This window comes from Zingiber officinale, chromosome 2B, assembly GCF_018446385.1.
Source record: "Zingiber officinale cultivar Zhangliang chromosome 2B, Zo_v1.1, whole genome shotgun sequence".
NCBI lineage: Eukaryota > Viridiplantae > Streptophyta > Magnoliopsida > Zingiberales > Zingiberaceae > Zingiber > Zingiber officinale.
Window position 1 is genome coordinate 34163592 of NC_055989.1, and position 13220 is coordinate 34176811.

The window sequence follows — 13220 nt, forward strand, 5'->3', positions numbered from 1 at the left end:
CTAGGACACAGTTTCCTTCTATAGTCAACAACACACACTATAAGTGATATCATTTTCCAACTTATCGGGCTTATTGATTCATCGAACTAAATCTCACCCATTGATAAATTAAAGAAATAAATATCAAATATATGTGTTTGTTATTATATTAGGATTAAGAGCACACACTTCCATAATAACTGAGGTCTTTGTTTCTTTATAAAGTCAGTATAAAAGAAACGACCTCTAATGGTCCTACTCAATACACTCTAAGTGTACTAGTGTAATTATATAGTTAAGATAAACTAATACCTAATTACACTACGACCTTCCAATGGTTTGTTCCTTTCCATTATGGTCGTGAGCTACTGTTTATAATTTATAAGGTACTGATAACATGATCCTCTGTATGTGACACCACACACCATGTTATCTACAATATAAATTAATTGAACAACTACATTTATCATAAATGTAGATATTTGACCAATGTGATTCTTATTTCTAGATAAATGTTTATACCAAAAGCTAGGCTTTTAGTATACACTCTAACAATCTCCCACTTATACTAAAAGACTAAGCTGCCATATCTACTGCCATACATCTGATTCCCAACCCTTCAACATGTCCATCAAAAGCTCTCGCTTTAAGGACCTTAGTGAAAAGATCTATAGGTCATCATCTGATGCATTCTAGGCGGCAACAACTTCTCCTCGTTTATACGATTTCTCGTATTGGGTAGTACTTGCGCTCTATTGTGTTTACTTGCCTTATAGACTCATGGTTTCTTCGAGTTTGTTACTGCACCATTATTATTACAATAAATTGTAATAATCTTTGGACAAACTAGAAATCATATCTAAGTCTATCTTGAGGTAATTAAGTCATTCAGCTTTTATGGTTTCCTCAGAGGCTTGCCATATACTAAGCTTCTATGGTGGAGTCCAGAAAAACACCTATGCTTATCACTCTTCCATAGTTATGACTTTACCTCCTAAAGTAAACACAAAACCCTGAGGTTGACTTATTATTGTCCCTATCCGATTGGAAGTCAAAATCCATACAACCCACAGGGACCAAATTAACTGCCTTGTAAGCTAGCATATAATCTCTAGTTCCTCTAAGGTACTTTAATATATGCTTTACTGCAGTCCAATGTCCTTGCCTAGGGTTACTTTGATATCTGCTAACTATGCCCTTGACAAAACAGATTTCTGATCTCGTGCATAGCATACATTAGGTTGTCTAACTGCCGAAGCATAAAGAATTGCCTACATGTCCTCAATCTCCTTTGATGTTATCGGAGACATCTCTTTAGATAAAGACACTCCATGCTTAAAAGGTAAGAAACCTTTCTTGGAGTTTTGCATGCTTAAAATGAGCAAGGATTTTTCCGATGTATCAAGCTTGGGATAAGTAAAATATTTTTTTTTTTCTTGCGATCCCTTATTACTTTGATCTCAAGAATATATACATTCTCCCAAGTCCTTTATATCGAATTGTTTGGACAACCATACCCTTACTTCTGACAACATTTTGATATTGTTTCCAACTACCAAAAATGTTATCTACGTATAGTACAAGAAATACCACCACGCTTCCATCACACTTTTTGTATACACAAGACTTATCCGGTTACTAAATCCATAGATCTGGATTACTTTGATAAACCGGATGTTCCAAGACCTTGAAGCTTTACCTCAGTCCATAGACTGATTGAGCTTGCACACAAGATGTTCTTAGCCCTTTGCAATGAACCCTTCTGGTTGCTTTATATGGATGCTTTCTTCAAGACTTCCATTAAGGAATGCTGTCTTGACATCCACTTGCCAAATAGATAAAAGAATCCGGATAGAATTAAGCATGGCTACCAGTGAAAAAGTTTCCTTTTTCATCAAGCCTTGCTTTGAAAGTTACCACCTTCCTGTCTATCCCTCTTTTCCTATTATATACCTTTTTACACCCAACGACTTTTACACCATTTGGTGATTCTATAAGCTTCCAGATTTTATTAGAATACATATATTCTAATTCTGTTATTCATTACTCTTTGCCAAGATGCTGCATCTTTATCTTGGAGTACTTCATCATATGATCGGAGATCAGGTTCATGTCCTCCAGGGATCGAATCCAAAAACTCTCCCAAAACATGAACCTATTTAGGTTGCCTAACAACCCTCCCACTACGACAAGGTATTTTCTGCAATTGTGTATCATATGTGATACGTGTTGCATTTTTCTTGTGGTATCTCATCTTGTACAGTTGGTACTAGGTTAGACATGTCCATTATTATTTCTTTAAGAACAAATTTACTTATGAGCACATGGTTTATTATATAGTCCTTTTATAAAAATCAGTCATTGATGCTAACAATGACCTTCTGATTTTTAAGACTATAAACCTACTTTTTTTTATCTAGGATAACTTACAAACAAGTGAACTCCTATCCAACTTATCATTATCTCTCTTTAACATATGTGCTAGATTACCCGAGTCCGAATATGCTTCAAAATAGGCTTACGCCTATTCAGCAATTCTATATGAGTAGAGAGTTATGACTTGGAAGGCACTATGTTCACTTTCATTTTCAGAGTTTATCCTTAAAACAAATTTGGTAATTTTCTGAATAACTCATCATCTATCTAATTATTCCATAAGAGTTCTTTACATTCTTTCTACTACACCATTCTGTTGGGGTGTACCAGATGCAGTTAGTTAGGATTGAAATCCAACTTCTGATAAGTGACTCCTAAAATCTCTCAAGAGGTACTTGCCACTACGATCTTCCATAGTGACTTTTTACTTTATTTCTCCGCATCAACCTTGTACTCTTTGAACTAATCAAAGTACTTAGTCTTGCGGTACATTAAGTAAATTTATTTGTATCTTGAATAGTTGTCTATAAATTAGACAAAATATTCAATACTACCTCTTGTCTGGATAGTCATAGGATCACACAAATCAGAATGAACCGATTTCAACATATCTTTGACTCCATACCCCTTGGACTTAAAAGCTTCTTGGTTATTTTTCTTCCAAGTAAGACTCGCAGGTTGGAAAGATTTCCACTACCAATGAACCCAAAAGTTCATCCGCTACCAATGAATCATACTCAAGTATAACCTAGCTTTAGATGCCAAAGATATAATTGGTTCATTTCCGAAGGTTGCTTTCTCTTAAAATTAGAAGATGTGTTACTAATTTCCATTTGTTGCATCGTGGGAGTTATTGGATTATAAATTGTCAACCATCATACCAGAATAGATAACTTTCTTATTTTTCTTGATAACAACTTTGTTATCAAAATAGACATAATATCTATAATAGTTTAGAAACTGAAATCAGGTTCTTTCTAAACTTGGTACGTAAAGACAATTACTTAAAATCCATATTTTATTCTTATCAAAGGATAAACATCTCCCACTGCAACAGTTACCACTTTTACAGTAGTGCCCATGTGGACGGTGATTTACCTTTCATTTAGTTGTCGGGTTTCCTGGAACCCTGCAATGAATTGCAGACATGATTAATGGCATCTTGTATCTACACTCCAGGTTCTGGTAGATAACACCACTAGACATGTTTCAACTAATGAATTAAATACACCTAAATTGTTCTTAGTTCTAAGAAGACAGTCTACCTTAATGTCCAAGTCTTATTTCCAATCATTACAATTGGGACTACTAAGTCTTTTCCTATAGTATGACTACTAGGGATTGACAAACATCCTAAGAATCATAAAAACATTTGTCAAGATCAACTCCTTAAAATCTCCATGAATTTTGTGTATACAAAATAGAAGAGGAGATTTTATTCATTAATTTTATTATCTCGTCAACTTTACTTTATGACGAATAAAATTAATAGTTGATCTGTTTTTGCTCAAATATTTGGTCAAAACTCTTTGAATTTAAAATAACATTTTTTCCTCAAACAATATTATTTAAATTTACCAACACCTCCAACACCGTGAATTTTGCATGCCACGTTAGTGTGGACGTATACAAATTAAACATTTGTAAAAGGAGGGTTTTACCCATTAACTATCTTGTCAACGTATCTTTATGACAAATAAAATTATCTTAAACACCGTTAATTTTGTATGCCACGTTAGTGTGGACGTATACAAAATCAATCATTTGTAAGAGGGTTTTAACCCTTTAATTTTATTATCTTGTCAACCTAGTTTTATGACAAATTAATAGTTGGTTACATTTGGTCACACAAATAATAGCAGTGACTCACGGGGAGGATACTATTAGATGTGTCTAAGTGTATACCATTACTTGACACTAAGTCCATTAATAAGATTATGCCCTTCCGTTGGGGAAGATCACACGCCTTAATTAACTTCCTATAGTCATCCAAAATGGAAGTCTGTTCTAGTGATCCACAAACAAGCTCATCCGTTATGGAGGAAGGCACTCGAGCCAACGCGCAAGCTTGTTTGCATCACTTACAAACCAATAATGGAGACCATGGGATTTATTTAAAATCCTCTCCCACTTAGTTATTTATAAACGAGGAATTTTAACTATGCTAGCCTACTAGTCATGTATACTAACATGCACACACAAGACAATATAAAAGCAATAAATAGAAAATCTAATTTTCAACTATTATGGCTTTTATCTCTAGTTGTCCTCCGTGTGTTGTCATCCCAAGTCACTGCCATATTTGGCCACCGCCACCGGGTCTAGTCGTCGCATCCATCTTGCTCCTAGTTCCGCTGCGCCTCTGGTCCTTAGAAGGTTCCACGCTTTGCAAGATTCGATCCATGACATAAATAGAATTTTACATTTTGATCCTATATTCCATAAAAGGAATGTACATGTATCTAGATCAAAAATAAAATCCTAATAAAACTAAATACTGCCGTATTTTAATACAATCATGCACACACATATAAATGCCCTTGACATGTCCAAGGGTCCAATCACACACATAATAACTAAAAGCCATAATAGTTGGATCCTGCATCCACAAAGTTAGCACATCCTACTATTAACCTGCCTAAATTATGTATGACATGTGCATAATTAAACTAATACCAAATACACAGAGGCAAAACCCTAGCTCTGATACCAATTGTTGGTTGCTACTCGGAAAACCTATAGGTTCCACTGTACAAAAATTTTGTACAAAGGTCTGAACCTTTTCCTAGCTACCATGTGTTCTTTTAAATTAAATTTTGGATCGTCTGCGGAACTTAACACGTTTGATCCAAAACTTAATCTATTTGTTCTTTTAGGTTTTGACTTGGGTCTCCTGCGGAACTTAACACGTTCGACCCAAATCACCTTAAGTTATTAATTTCATTAAATATTAATTTCCATAATTGGTTCCCAGTACTGACGTGGCGAGGCACATGGCCTTCTTGGATATGGGAGCAACCACCACCGACTAGACAAAACCTTTTATAGAAATCTAATATTTAATTTCCTAAAATAACTTTAGGTTAACCGAAAAGAACAATCAAATCACAAGGAAAAATAAAACAAAAGAACACAACTTCGAAAAACATATTCGAAATACTAGAATCGTAAGCCTCTTGTATTTGGTATTATTTCCAAAAATAACTAGTATGATGCGGAAAGAAAAAATACTAGTTATACCTTTTAGAAAGACCTCTTGATCTTCTACCGTATTCCTCTTCTAACCTCGGACGTTGTGTGGGCAACGATCTTCCGAGATGAGAATCCACCAAAGCACCTTCTTCTCCTTTCTTCAAGTTTCGGCCAAGCACAAAGCTTCCAAAAGATGAAGATCTTTTTCCACCAACCAAGCTCCAAGGGATACAAGCTTTCTCTCCTTCTTCTTCTTCTTCTTCTCCAAGTAGTATCCGGCCACCACAAGAGCTCCAAGCAAATAGAGAAGGTTCGGCCACCACCAAGAGGAAGAGAGGAAGAGAGGTTGGCCGGCCACAACACCAAGGAAAAGAGAAAGAAAAATAGAATAGAGTCGTTCGCTTTGAAGCCTCCTCTACCCCCTCTTTTATAATCCTTGATCCTGGCGAATAAGGAAAATTTAATAAAAATTTCCTTAATTCTTTTTCCATTGAAAAGGAAAAATTATTTAATTAAAACAATCTTTCTCAATTCTATTTGGCCACACCAAAGCTACAAACAAGGAGAGTTTTAATTAATTAAAACTTCTTAATTTGTCTCCGAAATTTATAAAATTTCTCCAATAATTTAATCCTTCATGATTGGTTTAAAAGGAAATTTAATAAATTAAAATCTTTCTTTAAACATGTGGATAAAAGAAAGTTATCTCTAAAAATTAAAATCTCTTTTAATCTACAAATAAGGAAAGATATCAAATCTTTTCTCAATCTTTTGTAGAAACTAAAGAGAATTATTAATTTTTAAACTTTCTTTTAAATCATAAACATGGTTAAAAAGGAAAGTTTTCTTAAAATTTAAAATCCTCCTTTAATCAACAAATAAGGAAAGATTTCAAATTTTAAACTCTCTTTTAAACATGTAGATGATTTACAAATAAGGAAAGTTTTTACCAAAAATTAAAATCATCCTTTTAAACTACAAATAAGGAAAGAGATTAATCTCTTCTCTTAATCTTTTGTAGAAAGCTATAAAAGGAAATTTTTAATTTTTAAACTCTCTTTTAAAATCATGATATCCACATAAGAAATAATTTTAATAAAAATCCTTTTAAATATTCTAGTGGTCGGCCACCTAAGCTTGGGACCCAAGCTTTGGCCGGCCACCTACATGGCTCATCCACTTGGTCTTGGCCGGCCCTAGCTTGGGTTCCAAGCTAGCTTGGCCGGCCCCATTGGATGGGTAAGAAGGTGGGTATGCGTTGGGTATAAATCTCTATATACTAGAGGCTACGATAGGGACCGAGAGGAGGAATTGGTTTTGGTCTCCTGATGAAATTAAGCATCCCGTGTTCGCCCCGAACACACAACTAAATTTCATCAATAATAATTCATTCCACTAAAGAACTATTATTGAACTACCGCACCAATCTCAAATTACATTTTGGGCTCCTTCTTATTATGAGTGTGTTAGTCTCCCTGTATTTAAGATAACAAATGTCCACTAATTAAGTAAGTTACTGACAACTCACTTAATTAATATCTAGCTCCAAGAGTAGTACCACTCAACTTCATCGTCATGTCGGACTAAGTCCACCTGCAGGGTTTAACATGACAATCCTTATGAGCTCCTCTTGGGGACATTCTCAACCTAGATCACTAGGACACAGTTTCCTTCTATAGTCAACAACACACACTATAAGTGATATCATTTCCCAACATATCGGGCTTATTGATTCATCGAACTAAATCTCACCCATTGATAAATTAAAGAAATAAATATCAAATATATGTGCTTGTTATTATATTAGGATTAAGAGCACACACTTCCATAATAACTGAGGTCTTTGTTTCTTTATAAAGTCAGTATAAAAGAAACGACCTCTAATGGTCCTACTCAATACACTCTAAGTGTACTAGTGTAATTATATAGTTAAGATAAACTAATACCTAATTACACTACGACCTTCCAATGGTTTGTTCCTTTCCATTATGGTCGTGAGCTACTGTTTATAATTTATAAGGTACTGATAACATGATCCTCTATGTGTGACACCACACACCATGTTATCTACAATATAAATTAATTGAACAACTACATTTATCATAAATGTAGATATTTGACCAATGTGATTCTTATTTCTAGATAAATGTTTATACCAAAAGCTAGGCTTTTAGTATACACTCTAACACCTCTGCCAACACCGCCGTAACAATAACAGATAATAAAACAATCACCCACGCAGTTAATAATTTAACAAACTGTAACAGTGATAATATGACTCAAAAACAACCCTACTCAACTACACCCATAAAGCTCAAAACATATTCCTACTCCACTACACTTATAAAGCTCAAATCCGACGATAAGATCAACTTACCTCTTCTGCCGTCTAGGCAGGCGTGTAGTAAAACAAATCCAATCCAAACCACTCGACAATAAAAATCCATACAAGATCCAGATGTCTCAAAATAGAACAAGTCTAAACATAGTCTAGTAAATAAAACCAAAAGACAAATAAACACCCTCGTGGACTGCAGGGGACTAGCGACTGGAACTCTTCTGACAGCATCAACCTGAAAATAGTAAATATCCACGGGGTGAGTCAACTGCTCAGCGGGTAACAACTGATATGCATAATAAAGAATATAACAACTAGCACTAATCATGCGTACAGTCTCCTGTTATAAGAAAGATAAATGCAACTGAAGAATGTAGGAGAAAATTGTACTAACTAGGACCAAGGTATAAGGATAACAGGGTCGTCAGACCGAGAGTGTCATAATCCTGTATGCATGTCAATCATATGCATTCATATAAATACAGCAAGTAAATGCAGCAAACACAAGCAATAAATGCATCATGCATATGATACCAATGACATGGTCACCCCTGACGCCAGTCAGCAATCTCACACACAATGGTGAGTCCGAGTGGGTAGAGCTGTGACAACCGTTCACTCTGCCATCACTGCTCCTGATGAGTGACCGAGTGGGTGGGATGCTGTCAGAGTACACCTATCTTCCTACCCCAAATAATAAATGGGGGAGCACAATGCTCTCATCTCCCGGTACACGATGACGAGGAGGAATCTCTGCCGGCTACCACGCCGCGTCACACTACCCATGAGCAGACCAACGGAGCCAAACAGAGTCCAACCGCCTGCCGGCTACCACGTTGCTACACTAAACCAGCGGAGCCAAACAGAGCAGAACCGTCTGCCGGCTACCACGCTGAGTCACCAGACCAACGGAGCCAAACAGCAGAATTGTCACACACCTGTCTGATCTACCACTAACCCATGAGTGGTGGTGTGTACGGATACATGTAACTGGCGATGTGCTCGACAGTAATGGAGCAGACTATCGCACAGCATGCAATCATGCAAGATGATGCATGACGCTAAACATGGCAATAGCATGAACAACATAACAAGATCCATATTTAAATATAAAATGTGTACCACATGACAATGTATCAAATGAAAGGTACACAGATCAGCTAGGATATCAAATAAACCCTAGGTCCTAAACATAATATATAACATGGTTGTGTCACTACCTCTATAAGCATGTATGATCAGGTAAATACTAACATGATGTGCATAAAAATAAACAAACAACATGTAACAGGTCGGGTAGTGATCAACCGAAGCAAATGAGAAACATAATCATTGCTATATGTTAAAAACATTATTATGCATATCAAAAGACATAAAGTCAAAGTACCCGCCTCCAACAAGAATAGTCCAATCTGGTCCAAATACGACGTCAAGATACTCGTCTCGCGTCAAAGTCCTGTGTCACGAATAGAAATATATTTTATTTAACTACAATCATATAAATAGCTAAATAAAATCTTTTACACTAAATTAGGACAAAACCCTAATCCATAAACCTCGACCTGCCTAAGTTAAATCCAACGGTTAATTAGAGTTAGTTTTCCTAATCCCTAATCAACCCATTATATAACAAAGCTAAACCTACATCAATCTACACATGAACAACTATCTAAAATAATCGAATCAAACCACGATCTATAGCATGTATCAAATGCTCTACACCTTACCTTACTTCTTACCTAGATTCATAGCCGTGGCAGGAATCCAGTAGCTATGGAAATGGAATGGATGCCAAAATCGAGATAGCTGCTGGAAACCAAGAAAGCACCACAGTGACCAATTAACCCACTAAGCACAAAAATTAGAAATCATATTCCTACATGTCTTACCCCAATTCTTTTCCTCTTCGACAATAGATATTAACAACCGGTTGGAACCAAAGACCTGTGGCCGAGGGCACATAACTCTCTGTCCTTGAATCTATCTTCTCTGTGGGGAAGGTAAGGCACGAGAGGTGTGACCACAGTAAGGTGATCGGAGGTTGGCGCGATGGAGAGTGGGTTGAGGAGCAGCGATCGGGGGTGGCAGAGCAGAGGTTAGGGCAAGAGAGATTTGTCGGCGACCGGTGCTCGGGTGCGGTTGGGAGTTGTGTCGACTTCGTCCTAGCAGCGGCGGCTAGGGCACAGGGATGGCGTCGCTGGGTCGGCACTACTCCGTGTGGCGTCGACTGTGCTGGCGGCTCAGAGAAGGAGACGGGGCCGAGTAGAGAGGCTAGGGCACAGAAGCAGGGGAAGAGAATCGGCTCGGCGCCGGCACCTAGGGCAGAATCGTCGCAAAAGGGAGAAAGGGAAGGAGATGAAGTGGCCAAAGGATTTGTATGCTCGGCGAGGAGAAAACCGCCGCGTGCGCATGCGATTAGGGCAGAGAGGAGAAGGCGCGGTGAATCGGGAGGGAAGAAGAAAATAAAATAAAAAGTATAAAGAAAAATGAATTTATAAAAATAAACATTTCCTCATTAAGACGGGGTAGCCTAAACAGGCTTTTCTGGGCCCCGTTTTTATCCCCGTTAACTCGTCCGTACGAGCTCCGAAAAATTTTCAAAAATTCTAAAAAATTCCCTTATTATTATTCTCTATTTTCTGGTATTTTACAGGTGAGCTTAACTCTGGACGGTCGAATCATCATCCAAAGCGAGCAAAGTTAAAGAATGGTCAACTCAAAAGTTGACCATTCGAGGCTCTCCCATTAACTGGAGGCGCTTTACTGATTTGAAAACCTAAGGCACCTCAGTTGATTAGAGGAGCCTAAGATAAATAGTAGCCAAGGCACCTCCAATCAACTAAAGAACCTCCAATAATTAGAGCCATTGTGGAGTGAATAAGCGTGGAATCTAGCTCAGCACAATCAAGGCGACTCTAATGCCGCCACATCAGATTGAAGCCATTGTGATGAGGATAAGAATCATTCGATTGGAGGCACCTCTAAATGTTCAAGGCACCTCCGATATGCCATTTCAACAAATGGTTATTTCTGTTGGTCCTTGGTTGACGGACAAGAGAGGGTGAATTGCCCTAAAAAAGCAAATATATCTTTCTCGATCTTTTGAAACAATTTAGAAAAACACTTGTATAAAAAGAATTAATAAAGTAATTAATTAAAAGAAAGAGGTACAGAAATTTACTTGGTTTGCAATCAGAAGATTGCTAATCCAAGACTGCGAAGAGCTCACTAGAATTCTCCTTTGAGCAGAGTAGCCTCTTACAATGTTAACAGCTCACAATTAAAGTAGTAGAATAGAAAATGAAGTTATGAACAAGTGATTACCTTAACTACTGATACCATGACTCTATTTATAACTTACTAGTTGAATTTGATCATTTACTGACATAGCAGCTTTGGGCACCTAGAAAGGCTTCGGGCGTCTTAGTGTGAATAAAACTTTATCCATGTCACAACTGTTTGCAACCTGTCTAGTGACCTTCACCTGGATTTGATTGGTATCTGCTCATCATGCTTAATGCATATGAGACATCTGGACGAGTACAAAGAATAGCGTACATGATTGATCCTATAGCAAATACATAAGGAATCTGATCCATGCAGTCCCTTTCTTCCTTAGAATAGGGGCATTGAGTCTTCGAAAGACTCATACCATGTGACATCGGCAGAAATCCCTTCTAGAAATTCTACATGGTAGAACAATTAAGCACCTTGTCAATATATGTATTCTGACTTAGACCAAACAATCTCTTAAACCTATCTCTATAGATCTTGATGCCTAAGATCTAGGCTACTTTATCCAAGTCCTTCATTGAGAAATAATTCCCAAGCCACGTATTCATTGATTGAAGAGTATCATTTTCAATGAGAAGTATGTCATCTACATACAATACGAGAAAGATTACTATGTTCCCACTAACCCTCTTGTAGAAACAAGGTTCATCTTTTTTTTTTTTGATAAAACCAAATGTTTTGATTGCATCATCAAATTGAAGATTCTAGCTTCCTGAAGCTCGCTTTAATCCATAAATGGATCATTCAACTTACATACCTTTCCAGCATGCTCTAGATCAATAAAACCCTCAAGTTGTATCATGTATATATCCTCGAGTAGATTTCCATTAAGAAATATAGTTTTGACATCCATCTGTCAGATCTCCTAATCATAGTAAGTTGCAATACCAAGTAAAATCTGAATAGACTTAAGCATCACAACTGGTGAAAATGTTTCATCATAGTTTATACCATGAATTTGCTTGAATCCTTTAGCTACCAATCGTCCTTTATAGGTATGCAGATGATTATCCATGTCAATCTTTCTTTTAAATACCCACTTACACCCAATGAGTTTGATCCCTTCAGTGGATCAACCAAAGTCCATACTTAGTTAATGTACATGGATTCCATTTCGGATTCATGGCCTCTAGCCATTTCTTAGAATCTAGGCCATGTACAACTTACTGATAAAATGTAGGCTCGTTGAGACCAACAAGCCCTACATCACCATAGTTAGACAAGAGAAAAGAATATCTCTCAGGTTGACAACGAGTCCTATTAGATCTGCATAGATCTTGTGCTACTTGAACAAGTTATTGCTCCATAACTTCTTGCAGTGTAACAAAATCAAGATTCACAACATCTTGTGGTACCTGTTCAATTTTCATCAAGGCTTTAGTTCTAGATTGTGTTTCTTGAATTTCTTCAAGATTAACTTTAGTCACACTAGTTTTTCTAGAAATAAATTCCCTTTATAGAAAGACACCAGTTCTAGCAATAAACACTTTGCCTTATGTGGGATTATAAAAGTAATATCTCTTTGTTTCCTTAGGATATCCTATAAAGTAGCACTTGTTTGATTTGGGTCCTAGTTTATCTGAGACTTGTCGTCGAACGTAAGACTCACATCCCCAAATCTTCATGAAAGATATCTTCGAAATCTTCCCAGTCTATAACATATATGGTGTCTTTATAATGACCTTAGATGCAACACAGTTAAGTGTGAAAGCGGTCGTCCCTAAATCATGCCCCTAAAAGGAAGCAGGAAGATCTGTTTGACTCATCATCGATCGTACCATATCTAATAAAGTATGATTTATCCTTTCTGATACACTATTCCATTGTGGTATTCTAGGTGGAGTGAGTTGAGATATGATCCCACACTCAATGAGATGGTCGTGAAACTCTTGGCTAAGGTATTCACCACCTCAATCAGATTGAAGCATCTTAATACACTTCCCAAGTTGGTTTTGTATTTCATTCTTGAATTCTTTGAACTTTTCAAAGGATTTAACTTGTATCTCATCAAATACACATAGCTGTACCTATTGAAATCATT